Source organism: Aethalodelphis obliquidens, unplaced genomic scaffold (genome assembly GCF_003676395.1).
Source record: "Aethalodelphis obliquidens isolate GAN/ISIS:26980383/991018 unplaced genomic scaffold, ASM367639v1 scaffold23, whole genome shotgun sequence".
NCBI lineage: Eukaryota > Metazoa > Chordata > Mammalia > Artiodactyla > Delphinidae > Aethalodelphis > Aethalodelphis obliquidens.
Genome location: NW_020837967.1, coordinates 9,409,454 through 9,427,734, shown reverse-complemented (window position 1 = coordinate 9,427,734; position 18,281 = coordinate 9,409,454). Strand labels below are relative to the sequence as shown.

The 18,281-nt window shown below is 40.2% G+C and overlaps 1 protein-coding gene across 21 annotated transcripts in view; it reads right to left on the bottom strand.

Moving 5' to 3' along the window:
• Window positions 1-18,281, bottom strand: part of PARD3 (par-3 family cell polarity regulator) — a 673,340-nt gene that overhangs the window by 345,431 nt on the left and 309,628 nt on the right. The gene's annotated exons all lie outside the window — the stretch shown is intronic.

Below are 18,281 nucleotides of genomic sequence, written 5' to 3'. Positions count from 1 at the left end.
GTGAGACGCCCATATATGCAGGTGTAATTTTTATATGAAATGAAACATATTATATATACCCTGTGAAACTTGTTTTTTTCACTTAACAACATGTCTTGGAAATCTTTCAATATTTATACAGATATTTTTACCTGAATTCTTTTAATAGCTGCAGAGTATCCCTTAGTACAATATAGAATAATTGACATAGTTACTCCTTCATTAATGGACAAGAGTAGCTTGTTTCTATAATTTTTACTACTCTAACAATTAACATACTTATCCATGAGCCAACATTTCTCTGTAGGTAATATTCCCACTAGTACAATTTTGCAATCAGAGAGATATTGCCAAATTCACTCTCAGAAAGGCTTCATCAAGTACATTCCAATCTACAGCACGCAAGTGTGCCTATATGGCCACATCCTTGCAGCCAATGGATTGCTAAAATTATTCGGCCAAATTTTTTTGCTGAACTATAACCAAAAAATCAATATTTTAATTTGCTTTTCGATGATTCCCAGTGAGGGTGAGCATCTATTTATAAGAAGACAATTACTCTCATTTTCTTTGAAAATGAGTCAAAAATATTTCAGTAAAAAGGGCTTCATTAAGCCAGTATACCGAAGTGAAGAGGAATTTTTATTCCTACTTGTTTTATTAAATGATATACTCTGATTAACAGCATTCAAACTTTTAACAACCAGTTCATGTGTGGGAGACAGATGGCCAAAACAAGGGTGTATGATCATTAAGAGAATGGAGTAAGTGACCAAATGGCTCATGACCAAGACGCCAGAACTCAGCGGGCCTCAACTATATGTTTACATCTGCACACACGCTCCTGTTATTTCTTACTTATTATACAGCACCGCGGCCATTTACGTGACTAAGGACAGGAATCGTCCCTTTGACCAGGAGATGCTCATTGCCCAGCTCAGTTTGTTACATATTTTACGTGTACAATTATTCTTGCAGAATTGAACTGAGACACATCATAGGTGTACATTCTCAGAGAGAAGATACAGACCACAATTGGTCACTTCAACTGTGTATTTATAGCATTTATGAAGCATTAAGTCCCCCAGTTTGGCCTGCTGTCTCAAATGATGACATTCAAACATATATACATGAATTTTGTTACTCTTCAATCTGTAATTTTAAAATGTAAAACACAATTTATCTTTTCAAAATGATTCCAGGGAAAAATTTTAAATGAACTAGTATATACTAGTTCTTGATATTTTTGATTTCTCTGAATCATATACAGCTGAAAACTTGGTATCCATTTTTTAAGTTGAGATATGATTGACATATAACATTATATTAGTTTCAGGTATACAACATAATGATTTGATATTTGTATATATTGCAAAATGGTCACCACAAGTCTAGTTAAAGTCCATCACCACACAGTTACAAATTTTTTTTCTTGTGGTAAGAACTTTAATCTCTTAGCAACTTTCAAATATATAATACAGTATTGTTAACTGTAGTTACCATGCTGTACGTTATATCCCTAGGGCTTATTTATTTTAGAACTGGAAATTTGTACCTTTTGACCACCTTCACCCATTCTGCCCACCTCCATGCATCTGCACCTAGCAACTACCAATCTGTTCTCTGTATCTATGAATTTGGTTTTTTGTTTTTGTTTTTAGATTCCACATATAAGTGAGATCATGTGGTATTTGTCTTTCTCTGTTTGACTGATTTCACTTAGCATAATGCCCTCAAGGTCCATCCTTGGTCCATCCATGTTTCACAAATGGCAATATTTCCTTATTTCTATGGCTGAATAATATTCCATTGTGTGTGTGTTATGTGCATACCACATCTTCTTTATCCATTCAACGATCCATGGACACTTAGGTTGTTTCCATACCTTGCCTACTGTAAATAATGTTGCAATGAACATGGGGATGCATTTTTTTTCAAGTTAGTGATTTTGTTTCCATGGTTTTTTAATTCAGTTAATGATCATATGAATCACCACCCCTTGGGATAGATGCAGGGTGCAGTCTAATAAAGAACCTGAAAAAAGCCATGGATGCTTTCCCTAGGAACGAGCTCATTAAAAAAAGGGGGGGTATCTTCCTTATGAATTCAGAGAGTTCTCGTGCATCTAGCCACTTATTTATTTATTCAATGATTGAATGCCTATGATGTGCCAGGCGCTGTAAAAGGCACTGGGGACACAGGAGTGAACAAAACAGGCAATATTCCCGCCCTCCTGAAACATATTTTAACAGGCAGGAATGGAAAATTCACAATAAATGTGATAAATAAGCAAATTACATGTAGGTAAGAAAGTGCTAGTAAAAATAGAGTACGGCCAGGGGAACTGGGAATGAAAAAGGCAGGGAAAGTGGGGGGTTCGGCAGGGGTAGCAACCCCTTACAGTCCTAAACAGGGGTTCGGAAAGTCTCAGTGAGAAGGTGAGATCTGAGCACAGGTTTGAAAGACGGGGGAGAGTTAAGCAAGGGTAAGTCTGGGGAAAGCGCATTCCAGGCAGAAGGGCAGAGAAAAGACCCTAAGAAAGCTTGTGCAGTCAAGGAACAGACCTCACAGGCTTCCCAAAACACACCCCAGGTCAACAGCTCCACCCCTGTGAATCTCAGTTTAAGGGGAAGTTATCTTTGTCTATGCAGTTATCATTAACTAGATAATAGAATGAATGGATTTTAGAGCCAGGAAGACCTTGACTTGAATGCAAAGTGTTGTACTCCCGTGTGACCTTTAGCAAGTTGTATGACTCTTAAGGCTCACGTTTCTCATCCAGGAAATGGGGGTAATAATGCTAAACATTACCTCATAGGTTCTGTATAAGGACAATGCACATTAAGAGCTTAGCACTGGGGGTTATTGCATTGTGATTATGGTCAACAATACTGTATTACAAACTCCAAAGGTGCTAAGAAACTATATCTTAATTGTTCTCACCACAAAAAAAGAAAAGATAGCTATGTGATGTGGATAGAGGTGTAAGATAATTCTACAGTGGTAACCATACTGCAAAACATAAATGTATCGAATAAAAGTTTTGTACACCTTAAACTTATGCAATGTTATACATCAATTTTATCTCAGTAAAAAATAAATAAAATAAACAAGCTCTTAGTTTAAAAAAAGTTTAGCATACTAAAAGTCAAGAAATAGTATATCTTGTAATTATTAACCAAAAATTAATTACCCTAACTAAATACAACACAGAGATGCACATATACAACCACACACACACACACACACACACACACACACACACACACAGACTCTTGAGGTTAAAAAAAAAAAGTCAGCCTATGTTTTTGTTATTATTAAAGTTGTTTTGATGAGAACTGGAGTTATCAAGACATTAGATTATATAACAATCACCCACGTTTTCCAGACCACCTTAAAATCCCAATAATTTTTTTTGAATTCACAGAATCATTATTACAATTCAAATATTAACAACCTGGCAAATTTTAAGTCACATGAGAAATTGAAAAGAAACCATGAAACCCTGGCCCAATTTTTATCTTCTTATTCGTAGGAAGTCCCTAAGCAATATTATTCTAGCAAAAAGTACCTCACTACTGACTGAAGATTAACTCTTAAATTCCCCTCTATTCTGAAGCTCAGATATATTTCTGTACTTGCAAGTGGTATATACCATAAGGTACAATTAGTTATACATTAACATCTTACCTAATAGAAAAACAATAGAAGAAAGAAGCTGAAGTTTGATGATAAATAGTTCCATCATCTCATTATGTAGAGCAACTCATATTCATTATGTACAGCAACACATGCAGAGGGTAAAAAATAAAATCACCAGACATATTTTCTGCTAAACAAAAAATTCCTTAGAATGAACAGAGATTTTAATAGTCAGAATTCCTTGGGATAAGAATCAAGCCTAATGTTATTTAATATATTCATAGTAATCTGTTGGAAGAAACAGAAAACAAGATATATTCCAGTAACACAAAACCATTCAGGTCAGTAGAAACCAGAAGGGTCTTTTAAAAGACTCCAGGAGGAACTAATCAAATATGAAGCCTGATGAAATCTGGCTTATTAATGCAAGGTAATCAAGGTTCTCTTTAACTTTAAATTTTGAGTGAACAGCCCTATCCCAATGAGCAATGACTTCTTCATATCAGCAGGCAACTAAGCAACAACCCCTCCCGTCATTTAAAAAAACAAAACACCTTCGTCTTCTTCTCTTAGTTTTTCATGTTTTATACCTCCCATTTATCCCTCAACCCCCTAGAAATCTGGTGCCTGGCCCTTCGTTCTACTGAAATTGCTGTGAGCCATTCTTCATATCTCAACCATAGAGAATCACATCCTGATTACTACCAAGACCAATTGATTCTACCGCCTAGTACCTATCAAATTTATGCTTTTCATCTCTGCTGCAACAGCATGGATTTAGGACATTATTTCTTATCCTTCTAATGGGGGTTTCTCTTCTCAAATCCATTTTCAGTGTACTTTAACGGGTAAAGAAACTTGCTGTTTGAACCAATGTGACAGATTTGACCCCTTTTCTCCATCACCAATGTTGTATTTGCGTAATATATATTTGGATACTTCCACACAATCTGGACCCAATTTAACTTCTAATATCTATCTTGTCCACACATGAACACTAAACTCCCATCACACCAGACTTCTCACCAACAAAACCTCCCCTACGCCCATCTTTCTGTAACCTGGCTTTACCGGGGTACCACTGTCATCTTTCAAGACCCAAAGTGAATACCATCTATTTATCCAAAGCAGTCCTAGTGTTTTGGGGTAGAGTACCTGAATATCCATCCAACTGTCACATGCATTGAAATGTCCATGTGATGCCTTTCACCCGCCTCTTACTCACCAGAAGCACACAGGACCACAGTGCTCTGTCGCCCCAAGAGACTACAAGGCATCTGGGAGCAGGGACAGAATTATTTTGACTAAATACTACACGTTTGTTTCACATACAAAAAAAACCCTACATTTTTTGACAGTAGAATAGACTGTTGAATGTAATTTGCTTATTATTCTATCCAACAAGGCCTTATATTTAAAGATAAGAAGCAAGTTGAGTTCCTAATGATAGAACATGACTACTGAAAATTTAAAGCAATCACTAGGACAGGGTGTGTGGCAAAGAATAGCAATAACTTTTACATTAGGTTTTGACTAACATATTATGTAATTAAAGTAACATTTATTAACTATTGAGCTATATTATTTTACTGAAGAGTCAAATCAAAGTGACCACGGTCACACAGCTAAGGGCAACAGAAATCTAAGTTTTTCTGGTCAGGAGCATAATTTGTAAAACACTGTGATAAGGTCATTAAAGCTTCTGAACCTTATTAGTAAGAAAGAGGTAATTCCTCCAACAGTCCAGATAAGGAAAGGGGGGTTCAGAGCAGTCAGACTAATAAATCCCTCAAGGCAGGAATCAAATCTGAGCCTCTGATTGGGAGCACATGACACAGCGTCCTCATAGGGGGCTCCACACAGACAGAACACCAGAACACCAGAACACCTTTGGCTCAAAAGCAAGAAAATAACCCCTGACGTCATGGGATAAAAAAAAAATTTCCTCAAAATTTTACCAGACTCTTTGTTTTCCAGACAGACTTTTGGAATATTGGTTTTCCTTAAGTGACCATTTCCATCCAGGTTCTGCCCCTCCAGGAAGCTAGAGGTTAAGCAGTTTATGCAAGATTCCCATTAAGAAACATGAACTAGGACTCAATTTTGGTCTCCTCGCTGTTCAAACCACTCCATTCTCAAGCAGGGCAGTATCTTAAAGCGAGCGTCCAAAACACATGTGACCAGAGACTGGATTAAGTAATTAACGACACAACACTGATTCAAAAGGGGGGGGGGCCTTGGAGGAATAGAAGAAATGCAAGGAATATTTATTTAATAGAAGGAATATTTATTTAAAAGGAATGCACAGAAGTCCAACAGAGCGTAGGATATGCATGAGGTCATGGTAGGAGATGAAGTCTGAAGACGTTAACTTGGATTTTGGGTTGCAGAGTATACAGAACACCAACCTAATGAAGTTAATTTTAAATCACTGCAGGAGGGAGTTATTTTATGCCTTTAAACATGGAGGTGATGCAATACAAACAGTGGTTTGAAAGATTAAGCAAATAGGAATGTGCAGCATTGACTTAAAGAAGGCACAGATGGTAGAGGGAGACACATGTTACATCAGTCCAGTTGAAAGGAGTATGGCTGAAGTGAGAACAGGTGCTAGAAGGTAGAAAGAACACGGATATATGCAAGACTAAAGGTATAATATGTAGTACCTGGCAACAGATAAAACAAGAAGCAGTAGAAAGACACAACGTAAGTTTGAAACCTGGGAGACCCATGGCAAAATGACAAGAAACAAGAAAGTCACTGACAATTATAGAATTTTCTAGCTCTGGGAAACATCTGAAAATTAACTACAGACAATTTCACAGGGGGTGAGGTCATTCTGGCATACAGAGGCTGTGATGGACTGCACAGATGGATGGAGAGTCAGGTCCAGAGCAAGGGGTTTCAACTCGCACTGCCCTTTACACTAGGGACCACTTCCCTCTGCTTGGGAGAAAGTGTAAAAAGAGCTCAAAGACATCTAGACAGAAGTAGTCAGCTAGTATCTGTGGGCAACACAAAGCTGGAAAGACGGGAAGAGAAACTGAAAGGTCATGCCAAGGAAGAGCACGTAAAATCCCATTTAGAAAAATGACCTGCCTGCACGCACACGGGAAGAGCAGAAGAAAGACATTTCTGCAAATAAAACAATGACTGAGCTTAGAGACAGAATGTCAGAGAAGCCAAGAGAAAGATTCTCCAGGGATGTAGCAGATTCAAAATGCTGGTCCAGTCACTCACAGAAGGGAAAATGCACACGCACCTTAAAGAAGGCATTTTCACCATCAATAAAAGTCCTTTGCACATTTTACGATTTCCAATATATTTAAAGAAATAAGACATGGGATTTATCTTTTTATAAAAATCCACAAATAATAAAAGTTAGTTAAATCATTATGTGTACCCTAATTCAACTTAACTCCTACTGAAGAGCAAAATTTAAAAAATTCAGATAGGCATTAGACTGAGCCACAGAAGGTATATTGAATCACTGCCTAAGTCATGTGCAATATTAGACAACTAAATTAGCAGAAAGTTTAACACATAACTCAGTGGAAAAATCTTTTTAAAATAAGAAACATTATTTTTATTTGAATTGAGACCTGTTTTTCTTGGCCAATCCACAAAAATATGTTTCTCTTTCTATGAGTTCAGGACATTAATGCCAAACTCTCAGCCAAAGGTTTATGAAAGTATTACTGAATCGGGTATGTTTATGATTAAAATACAAAGTTCTCAGGAAAATCAGTCCCGCTGGGGACTTAAAATAGGACTAAGTCCAAAAGCCTAGATTTCTGCTGATATAATCTAACTTTCCTTGCCCTCCCCTCAAAATTTTCCCAATTTAATCTAGAAGAGATTCTTGAAAAGTTAAACATTCACTGTAAGGAAAGATATACTCTCTATGGAATAATACATTTTTTATCAAAATGTTGGCTATAAAAATGTGTTAAGAGAAGAACCGGTTAGATACACAAATTATAAGTATGTAGCCCTTTACAATTACAAAAGCATCCAGTGAGTAAGGTGTGCTTAGATGCAAAGGTTGCAAAAGAGATTTAATGCCACCAGAAGTTTAGGCATGCCTCCCTCACAAACAGAAACCCTGAGCAACAAATACGGGCCGCGCTCTCATTAAAAGAGAAAGACCCGTAATTAAAATGAAACGTGGTAAGTGCCATGATGGAAAGAAAGGGAATAAAAGCTCCTGGGTGTACCTTCCCTTGGTTTGGGCAGGAGTAGGCGGATAGGATAATGGGCCACGGAAGGCAGGTGTCAGGACGTCTCCAGAGTGGAGACTTCCAAGTTCTGACCAGGGGGAGAGGACTTAGGAAGAGGCAAGGGGAGAGTTGATGAGCATGTTCAAAAGGCCAGCGATGTAAGCGCAAGATGAATCTGGAGACCAAACAAGTTCAGGGGAGCTGGCAGCGCTGGGGGTGCAGGGGAGAAGCGCTGGGATGTCCATAAAGGGGTGGCAGGAAGATCCACCCACAATAGAAACAGTAGCATCAAAACTAATACTATGGTGTGTTTCCTCCGTGTTACTCTGTGAAGGAGTAACAAGAACGCCCTCCCCACCCCACCCCACCCCCATTGTGCACGCCAAGGCTTCCTCTTCCTCCCAGGAAGACAGGGATTGAGTGACCTGTTCTCCCTAAGAGGAAAGGAAGGCCAGTCTCAGCTCACAAGCTGCAAACTGTGTCAACAGCCTTATGCTCTGGAGAGAGGGGAAAGGGAATGATTTCAAAGGCATATCTCATCAGCTGAACAGATTTCACAGAACCTCATGTTGTAACGTGACGTGACAGAGTGCACGGGGTCTCCTGGGCATTGCTGGTGGGAGTGTAACTTGGTCCAGCATCTACTGAGGTCAGTCTGGAAACATCCATCAAACTTATACATGTATATACTCTCGTACACACCCACAAATATACAATTCATTTTTAGGTTTCTATCCAAGAGATACTCAATGCCAAGTGGCTGAAGGACAACGGTTATTCACTGGGCTGTTGTTTGCAAGAACAAAACACAGTAAACAGGGCTTCCCTGGTGGTGCAGTGGTTGAGAGGCTGCCTGCCGATGCAGGGGACATGGGTTTGTGCCCAGGTCCAGGAAGATCCCACATGCCGCGGAGCGGCTAGGCCCATGAGCCATGGCTGCTGAGCCTACACGTCCGGAGCCTGTGCTCCGCAACGGGAGGGGCCACAACAGTGAGAGGCCCGCGTACCGCAAAAAAATAAATAAATTAAAAAAAAATAAAACAGTAAATAATCGACATGCTCATCAGCAGACAATGTCCCATCTGTACAAAGGAAAATTAGTAAACAGTTTCAAAAATAGACCCTTTTTATGCTTCCATATACAAAGATCACCCAGCCATTTTCAGCAGAAAAATCAAAGCCCAGAAGATGATAGGTAGTATTTAAGTAACAATGTGAAAAGAGAATACAGTTTCATATTTGCTCATGCAAGAATGGTATTCTTTGAAAGGGTCCACAGGAACTTGGTAACAGAGGTTGCATAAGGGGAGGTGAGCTGGAGGGAAGTATTGTGTAATATCCATGTATAATGTTTGATTTGGGAGCTATGAATATATTACCTTTGCAAAAATCAAGTAAATAGGGCTTCCCTGGTGGCGCAGTGGTTGAGAGTCCGCCTGCCGACGCAGGGGACACGGGTTCGTGCCCCGGTCCGGGAGGATCCCACATGCCATGGAGCGGCTAGGCCCGTGGGCCATGGCCGCTGAGCCTGCACGTCCGGAGCCTGTGCTCCGCAACGGGAGAGGCCGCAACAGTGAGAGGCCCACGTACCACAAAAAAAAAATAAAAATAAATCAAGTAAATAACATATTCTAAAATTTTTTTAATTAAAAAAAAATCACAATGCAATCCCTATCAAACTACCAATAGCATTTTTCACAGAACTAGAACAAAAAATTTCACAATTTATATGGAAACACAAAAGACCCTGAAGAGCCAAAGCAATCTTGAGAAAGAAAACCGGAGCTGGAGGAATCAGGCTCACTGACTTCAGACTATACTACAAAGCTACAGTAATCAAGACAGTAATGTAGATCAGTGGAACAGGATAGAAAGCCCAGAGATAAACCCACACACATATGGTCACCTTATGTTTGATTAAGGAGGCAAGAATATACAATAGAGAAAAGACAGGCTCTTCAATAAGTGGTGCTGGGAAAACTGGACAGCTACACGTAAAAGAATGAAATTAGAACACTCCCTAACACCATACACAAAAATAAACTCAAAATGGATTAAAGACCTAAATGTAAGGCCAGACACTCTAAAACTCTTAGAGGAGAACACAGGCAGAACACTCTATGACATAAATCACAGCAAGATCCTTTTTGACCCACCTTGTAGAGAAATGGAAATAAAAACAAAAATAAACAAATGGGACCTAATGAAACTTAAAAGCTTTTGCACAGCAAAGGAAACTACAAACAAGACGAAAAGACAACCCTCAGAATGGGAGAAAATATTTGCAAATGAAGAAATGAACAAAGGATTAATCTCTAAAATTTGCAAGCAGCTCATGCAGCTCAATATCAAAAAAACAAACAACCCAATCCAAAAATGGGCAGAAGGCCTAAACAGACACTTCTCCAAAGAAGATATACAGATTGCCAACAAACACATGAAAGGAGGCTCAACATCACTAATCATTAGAGAAACGCAAATCAAAACTACAATGAGATATCACCTCACACTAGTCAGAATGGCCATCATCAAAAAATCTACAAACAATAAATGCTGGAGACGGTGTGGAGAAAAGGGAACCCTCTTGCACTGTTGGTGGGAATGTAAATTGATACAGCCACTGTGGAGAACAGGATGGAGGTTCCTTAAAAAACTAAAAATAGAACCACCATATGACCCAGCAATCCCACTACTGGGCATATACCCTGAGAAAACCATAATTCAAAGAGTCATGTACCACAATGTTTATTGCAGCTGTATTTACAATAGCCAGGACATGGAAGCAACCTAAGTGCCCATCAACAGATGAATGGATAAAGAAGATGTGGCACATATATACAATGGAATATTACTCAGCCACAAAAAGAAATGAAATTGAGTTATTTGTAGTGAGGTGGATGGACCTAGAGTCTGTCATACAGAGTAAAGTAAGTCAGAAAGAGTAAAACAAATACCGTATGCTAACACATATATATGGAATCTAAAAAAAAAAAAAAAAAATGGTTCTGAAGAACCTAGGGGCAGAACAGCAATAAAGACTCAGACGTAGAGAATGGACTTGAGGACATGGGGAGGGGGAAGGGTAAGCTGGGATGAAGTAAGAGAGAGGCATGGACATATATACACTACCAAATGTAAAACGGATAGCTAGTGGGAAGCAGCCGCATAGCACAGGGAGATCAGCTCGGTGCTTTGTGACCACCTAGAGGGGTGGGATAAGGGAGGGTGGGAGGGAGATGCAAGAGGGAGGAGAGATGGGGATATATGTATATGTGTAGCTTATTCACTTCATTATAAAGCAGAAACTATCACACCATTGTAAAGCAATTATACTCCAATGAAGATGTTTAAAAATTAATTAATTAAAAAAGAAATCATGCTATCAAATTAATCCCCATATAGTCCAACGAGTATACTATCTTCCAAGGTAGCAGGGAAGACCCCATAATTCTAATCATTCGTCTCATTAGATGTTCAATGAGCCCAGAGGATGATAAGGAATAAATAGGGACACCTAATGAGCGTTAATTTTTAAAATAAATTCTCTACAACCTATGTGAGGTTATCTTTCTATAGGAATCAATTCCTATCACTAAAAACTTTTCGTGCAATTCCATAAGACACAAAGGATATCACTCCTCTCTTTGAAAATAATTTCTAAAACTCAATTTTATATGAAATATACATGTATAAGAAGAGAAACTTTACTCAGAGAATTGAAGAAAACCATATCAAAAAGCTATCTACTAGATCTAAAATGGCAATGGTAGATCAGAATTTATAACATCCATATTTTATATACTGAACATGTAAATACCAAACTCCACTGTTCCTAGAATAAGAAAATTAGTCTCTTAAAGAAAACGTTTTTGCCAGGCTGGGGTCCCAGAGTAATAGTATAATTCATATTCATTCTAATGACAATAAAAACCTCAGCACTCTCTGCAAAAAAAAATTTTAAATAGTAAGAAAACAGCTCTGAAACAAACAAAATATATATTCAGGAGAGAATATATTACTTTCAACTCACTTGCTTATAAAATATTAAATATAATCAAATGGTTTGTTCAAATATTGTTTTTCGGGCTTCCCTGGTGGCACAGTGGTTTAGAGTCCGCCTCCGATGCAGGGGACACGGGTTTGTGCCCCAGTCCGGGAAGATCCCACATGCCGCGGAGCGGCTGGGCCCTTGAGCCATGGTCGCTGAGCCTGCGCGTCCGGAGCCTGTGCTCCGCAACGGGAGAGGCCACAACAATGAGAGGTCCGCGTACCACAAAAAGAAAAATAAAATTGTTTTTCCAATTAAATGGAAAATTAATCTGTCAATTTAGTTATAAACAGAGAAATTTAATATTTTCTGATAATCAAATATTTTAATTATTCAAGTAATTAAAATTTTTAGAGCTAATAGAATCGATGACTATGTTGGACCTTGAGCAACATTTTAGGCGGCCTTTTTTTCCTCATGTCCCCCTAATGCCTCACTTAAGTAAGTCCCAGCAGCTCTTACCCTCTAATACCATGACCTTCTAGACAAAGCCTTAAAAGCCTCAGGGGGCTTTCCCAGGGCAACTGTGACCAACTGTCATACAGCAAAAATTGTAAGGATGCAGAGACACTGTTAGTAGCAGACTGAGGGTGCTCACCTTTTAACACCTGAATCCATGCTCAGTTACAAGATATTCTCAGGGGAAGATCAGAAGTGATTGAATAAGTGGATGAGGAACACCGTGCTCTCCACCAGGTCAAGGTTTTTGAAGTAAAACTTGCAACACAAGCCAGGATGCAGCCAAACATCGATGACTCAGAAGTATGACCGTGTTTCTAAGATTTACTTACGTACATGACTTAATATTTAACAGGTTTTCTTCGCTTTACCTATAATCTGCCATTTTTAGCTTATAACTAATAAAAATCACAATATCATATCATATGGCAAAAAAAATGGCCAATCTAGTCCACCCAACAAAGAATCCAACTGTAATACATGGTATCAGAAAAAGTAAAAATTATTATGGACTTTTTCCTTTCAATTTATCACAACACTTATTCACTCAAAAACACATGGTGGTGGGGGGCTTCCCAGGTGGCGCAGTGGTTGAGAGTCCGCCTGCCGATGCAGGAGACGCAGGTACGTCTAGTCTGGGAAGATCCCACATGCCGCGGAGCGGCTGGGCCCGTGAGCCATGGCCGCTGAGCCTGCGCGTCCGGAACCTGTGCTCCGCAACGGGAGAGGCCACAACAGTGAGAGGCCTGCGTACCGCAAAAAAAAAAACAAAAAAAAACCACACGGGGGATGAGTCGGAGCTACAAAGAGTAACCAAGACAACACCAGTGCCATTTTAGGTCATGGAAACAGACATAAACAAAGGTAAATTCAAATTCATAAATGTTATAAACAGAAGGCTGATGAAAGAAGAGACAATAATGTAAGGGCAGCAGGAATGTCCCCCTCCTGCAAGCATGAGGATTAGGGAGTGTCCCCTGAGTCGGGGTGGGGGGGCAGGATGCTTGGGGTTGGATACATGAAAGATTAGAAGGAACCAAATCTGTGAACTGGGAGGGACAGTCAGCCAGGCAGAGGCGAAAGGGAGACAAGGGTGTGTGGGGCAGGGGGAGTGTTAACGGAGCATCTATCTGCTGAGTGGAAAGATCTAGTGCAGAGACACACACACACATTCAGGACTGTGTAGAGAGGAATTAAATACGAAGGCAAAGTCCTAAGACTGAGAAAGGATGGCAGACAGAACAGAGGTGAAGACGGATGGCCTTAGGGCAGCTTCTTCCAGGAATGAGGACAGGCAGCACAAGCCCAGGAAGGTTTGTAAATGCAGTGATGGGAACAGGAGGATACAAGAATGAATTCAGGGAAATAAGGGATTACCGCAGGCAGGAAGAAACACTGCACTTCTCAAAGGGTTTAACTTGATTCTGATTAATATCCACATTGCCATTTTATCTTACAGTTTGGGAATTATGGTATTTATTTAAAAGAGAGAGAGAGAGAGAGAGAAAACATTGCTCCATCTTCTAATCTTGTGAAGTTTGATTTACTAAAAATAAAAATATTTCAAGTAATATGTTCTTCTTGCAAAGGAGTATATATTTCTACAAATACATAAAGTGAAACCTAAAAGCCCAAACAAACCCCCCTGCCTTGCAATACCATCAGGTGTATGTTGTGGAAATTACATGCTTATTTTTCAGTATTTTCTTCTTTAAAAAGAAAGCTGATCAACAACCTCCTTTCAGCCATAAGAGCAGAGAAAAGAAAGAAAGGAAGGAAGGAAGGGAGGGACGGAGGGAGGAAGAACTGAAGGAAAAAAAATGTCTCCTAGGGCTTCCCTGGTGGCGCCGTGGTTGAGAATTCGCCTGCCAATGCAGGGGACACGGGTTTGAGCCCTGGTCTGGGAGGATTCCACATGCCGCGGAGCAACTAGGCCCGTGAGCCACAACTACTGAGCCTGCGCGTCTGCAGCCTGTGCTCCGCAACAAGAGAGACCACGATAGTGAGAGGCCTGCGCACCGCGATGAAGAGTAGCCCCCGCTTGCCGCAACTAGAGAAAGCCCTCGCACAGAAACGAAGACCCATGGGGCTTCCCTGGTGGCGCAGTGGTTGGGAGTCCGCCTGCCGATGCAGGGGACACGGGTTTGTGCCCCGGTCCGGGAAGATCCCACATGCCGTGGAGCGGCTGGGCCCGTGAGCCATGGCCGCTGAGCCTGCGCGTCCGGAGCCTGTGCTCCGCAACGGGAGGGGCCCCAACAGTGGGAGGCCCGCGTACCGCAAAAAAAAAAAAAAGAAACGAAGACCCAACACAGCCAAAAATAAATATAATTTTAAAAGAATGTCTCATAGATACACAGACCCAATGAAAATACTACAGGGCACATATACCCAGGCCTCAGTGGGGGAAAAAAGAACATAAAACCATTGGGCAAAATGTCTTAGTGCTTAAAAACGGCCATTTTTTCAGGACCATTCCAGAATCCTGTTGAAGGTAGCTGGAAAAAGCTTGTATAAGACTGATTTTGAAAAAGTATACCTACCTAGATCATAACATTCCAAAATTTTAAACGGCTTAGAGGGATTCAATTGCTACAGGCAGGCTGCAGGAAACGGGTAGTGAAAACAACATACTGTAAGCCAAAGATGTTAATGCAATTTCTTAACCAGGATTTTTAAAGGATAGCAGTTCCCCTGCTCACTGAACGTAGAAATAAAGAACAAATTTTCAAAAGCAAATGACATACAGATGGGTGGGGATAAAGAGAGACGAGAAAGCCTGTATTTTTTTCATGGTCATATTTAATCACACAGCTCACAACAAAATCTTGAAAGCTGCCTGCAATGAGTTTATGAAAAGGCACCTGAGGGCTGTAGCTAAAAAAGAAAATGCACCTTTATCCACAGCGCAAGCTCGAAACATCTAGTTCTAGCAGCTGTATTCACAGGCAAGAAAATCATCAGCTACTAACAGACTCCCGTGAAGGTTAATCCACACACCACCAAAGATTTTTCACTCGGTAGAATTTCTGAAGCACTTCCCTGCTGCTTGCAGGCTTTGAGCTCCATAGGCAAAAGAAGCAATAAAAATGGCCAGTCATAAAGGAACAGGAGAATTGACTAGTACCCCTTAAACTGCACCCCTCACTCTAAGAGCCCATGGGCAGCCCTGTGTCTCCCGAGCTCCATTCACTTCACAAAGGAAGCCAGAAGCTTAGGAAGTGGCCAAGCAGAAACCCTAGTAAGACACTCAGCATTCTTAAATGGCATCCTTAGATCTAATCGTAGCAAAGCCACGCGTGCTTGCCAAAACCAAAAGGGAATATAAAAAATGGACACAGACACAGAGATGAACACTAATATCATTGTTATGTCAGATTATGTCCTTCAGAAAAGAACCAGAGATGATTTTAAATGATTAACTTTTATTTTAATTCTGGTAAGATGCCATGGAAGCAAGAATCCAATTCTGGAAGGATGATGAGGGCATTAGAAATACACCAGGGATGAAAAGGAACCAGCACAGCACAGATACTCCCAATATGCCAGGAGAAAAACAGCCAGCGACTGTTGTGACACAGGGAGAGTTACCGAGGCTATTCTTACCCAAAATAAAGATAGGAGAGCAGCAGCTAGCAAGAGCCCACGATGCACCAAAACCTGGATCTGCAGTTTGATATGTGTTACTCACTCAATCTTCACGCGTGAAGCCAACAGTGGGTATTATTTCCCCCATTTTGTCTACAGTGAAAATGAAGGTTGCAGATTTTACACAACCGAGAAAAGGTCACGCCAGTGAGTTACGTGCCACTGAATTTACATAAGGGTAAAATGCTTGTCGCTCTCACGAGAAAACACCGTCCAAAGTGGCCCTGCACGTGGCTGGCAAGGCTCCCTGGGAAACTCGTGTTTCCTTCTCGGAAGAATGTCCACCAGCCCCCTGCGCTGCAGTCCTGTTCTTATATTTGATGCTATGAGTCCACTGTTCTTTGATAATACAAGTAGAAAACGTGTAGGGTTTCTGAGAAATAGTATGTGTCACATACAAAGATGACACTATCATTTAAACCTCGACTAATGTTAAGACATGTATTATAATGGCAGACATCCCATTATCAAAGCACAAGATACTCTGCTCTTGGCATATCCAGGAGACGTGACACCTCTCTTCAAAGGTTGTTTTGGTTTTATTTTTGGTGTTATTGTGAACATGACATGTTTCTGCTATAAAGAAACTCTCTGGCATTTTTATAATGAAAACTAAACTTAATTTTTAAAGCGATCAATGTTTTTAGTTTCTACATTTGCTGCTGCTAGAGGTGAACACAATTCTATTAGCTTTGGCACAAGTTCTGCGAAACCTTGCCAACTAGGAAATAATATTAATAAATCCCCTGCCTTTTAATAGAAAACTGTAGAACTTTAGAATTGGGAGGCAGGGGCCTTTGATTATTTTTAACCAGATTATCAAGTCTTTTGGTTACTCAGTGTCTTTGTGCTAAAGAATAAACAAACCAACCACATCCCAGTTACTATTTAGCAGGACCAGAGCCTAACCTCCTGTCCCATTAGTGTGGCAGAGACCAGGAAGCCCGGCCAGTTCCCATGTCAGAATTTCCAGAGCTCTTCCTTGTTCTAAGGGGTTGACCCTGCAGTCATTTCACTGACCGGTTTGCAGCTGTTGTAATCAGATTTCTGAAGAAACCACCTCCTTATTTTGCCATTAAGGAAGTATGATCAGTTCATATTCTGGAAAACCACTTATATGTCATCTGGATGGTTCTAAGTGTCAATGAGATGAGATTTTTTTTTCCCCCCATTTAGAAAAGGTTTTTAAGCACTTGGGGAAAGATGAGGATCTTGCCTGTGCAGGTGGATGGAAGAAAAACCAACCACGGAGAGAGGTGTGGGCCCACAGCATGGCCCCTGACCCCGTCATTCATCATGCCAGGGTGAAATGGGCAAAACCTAGGAACACGAGGACTTACTGACTGACTTACTCACTTTTCTAAACTATCCCCATATAAAATCTGGATAAGCTTAAAAACGTTGCTTCACTACGCTGTTTACTCACATCCAAAACAGGCTCTAATTTTTAAAATTTACTTCTTCTCTAGCTCCTCAAAACTTTGGCTTTAATCAAATTGCAATGAAATGTAAAAATGAAACACTTTCATAGTAACTTAACTTTTCCATGATTTGTGACTATACTCACTGTGTAGCACATGAATAGCAATCATAATGTATAAATATTTTCAAAAGTTTTAAAAGGATCAGGATGAGCAGACAGTGTTGGACTCTTCTCTTTTGAGAACAGGACCAATGATACCCATTCATTCCCTGGCATTATTTTATTACATAGGTTTTCTATTTAACCATCAGCTATTTTCTAATTATAATCTCTAGGAGTCAACAAATACAAGCTGATGTAAAAACAGACCTATTCCTGGATTAGCCACATTCATTTCAGAAGGAATAAGTGATGAAAATTCAGAAATGTTCTGTCTGCGTGAAAAAGCCTGGAGCAAAAGCATCGTGGCTGGAGACAGTGACAAAAGTGCACAAAAGAAGAAGGAAAAAGGCAGTTCAGTGCTTCTAAAATTCATGGCCTCACAGGCTCCAAAGGGGAGGGGACGGCCCATTCAATGTCAAACCTAAACCTCGTGATCACCACACATTTAAGGTCTTTCCCTGAGTCTGCCTCCCTCAGTATAATCTGCCTATTAGATGCAGTTTTTGCTTGATGGAAAGAACCTTAAAGCATGGACTTTTCTCTAAAGGTCAGGGCAGTCATCCCCTGTAACAGAGCGTAAGTGGTGGCTGGAATGTGCCTTCCACCTCCTAGGGTTTTCTGTTAATTGGCTTCAGGCCTGTTCACCCAGACAAGGTAGTGAAAATGGCAGGCTCCCAATTAGCTTAAATTTCCCTTCAGGTCC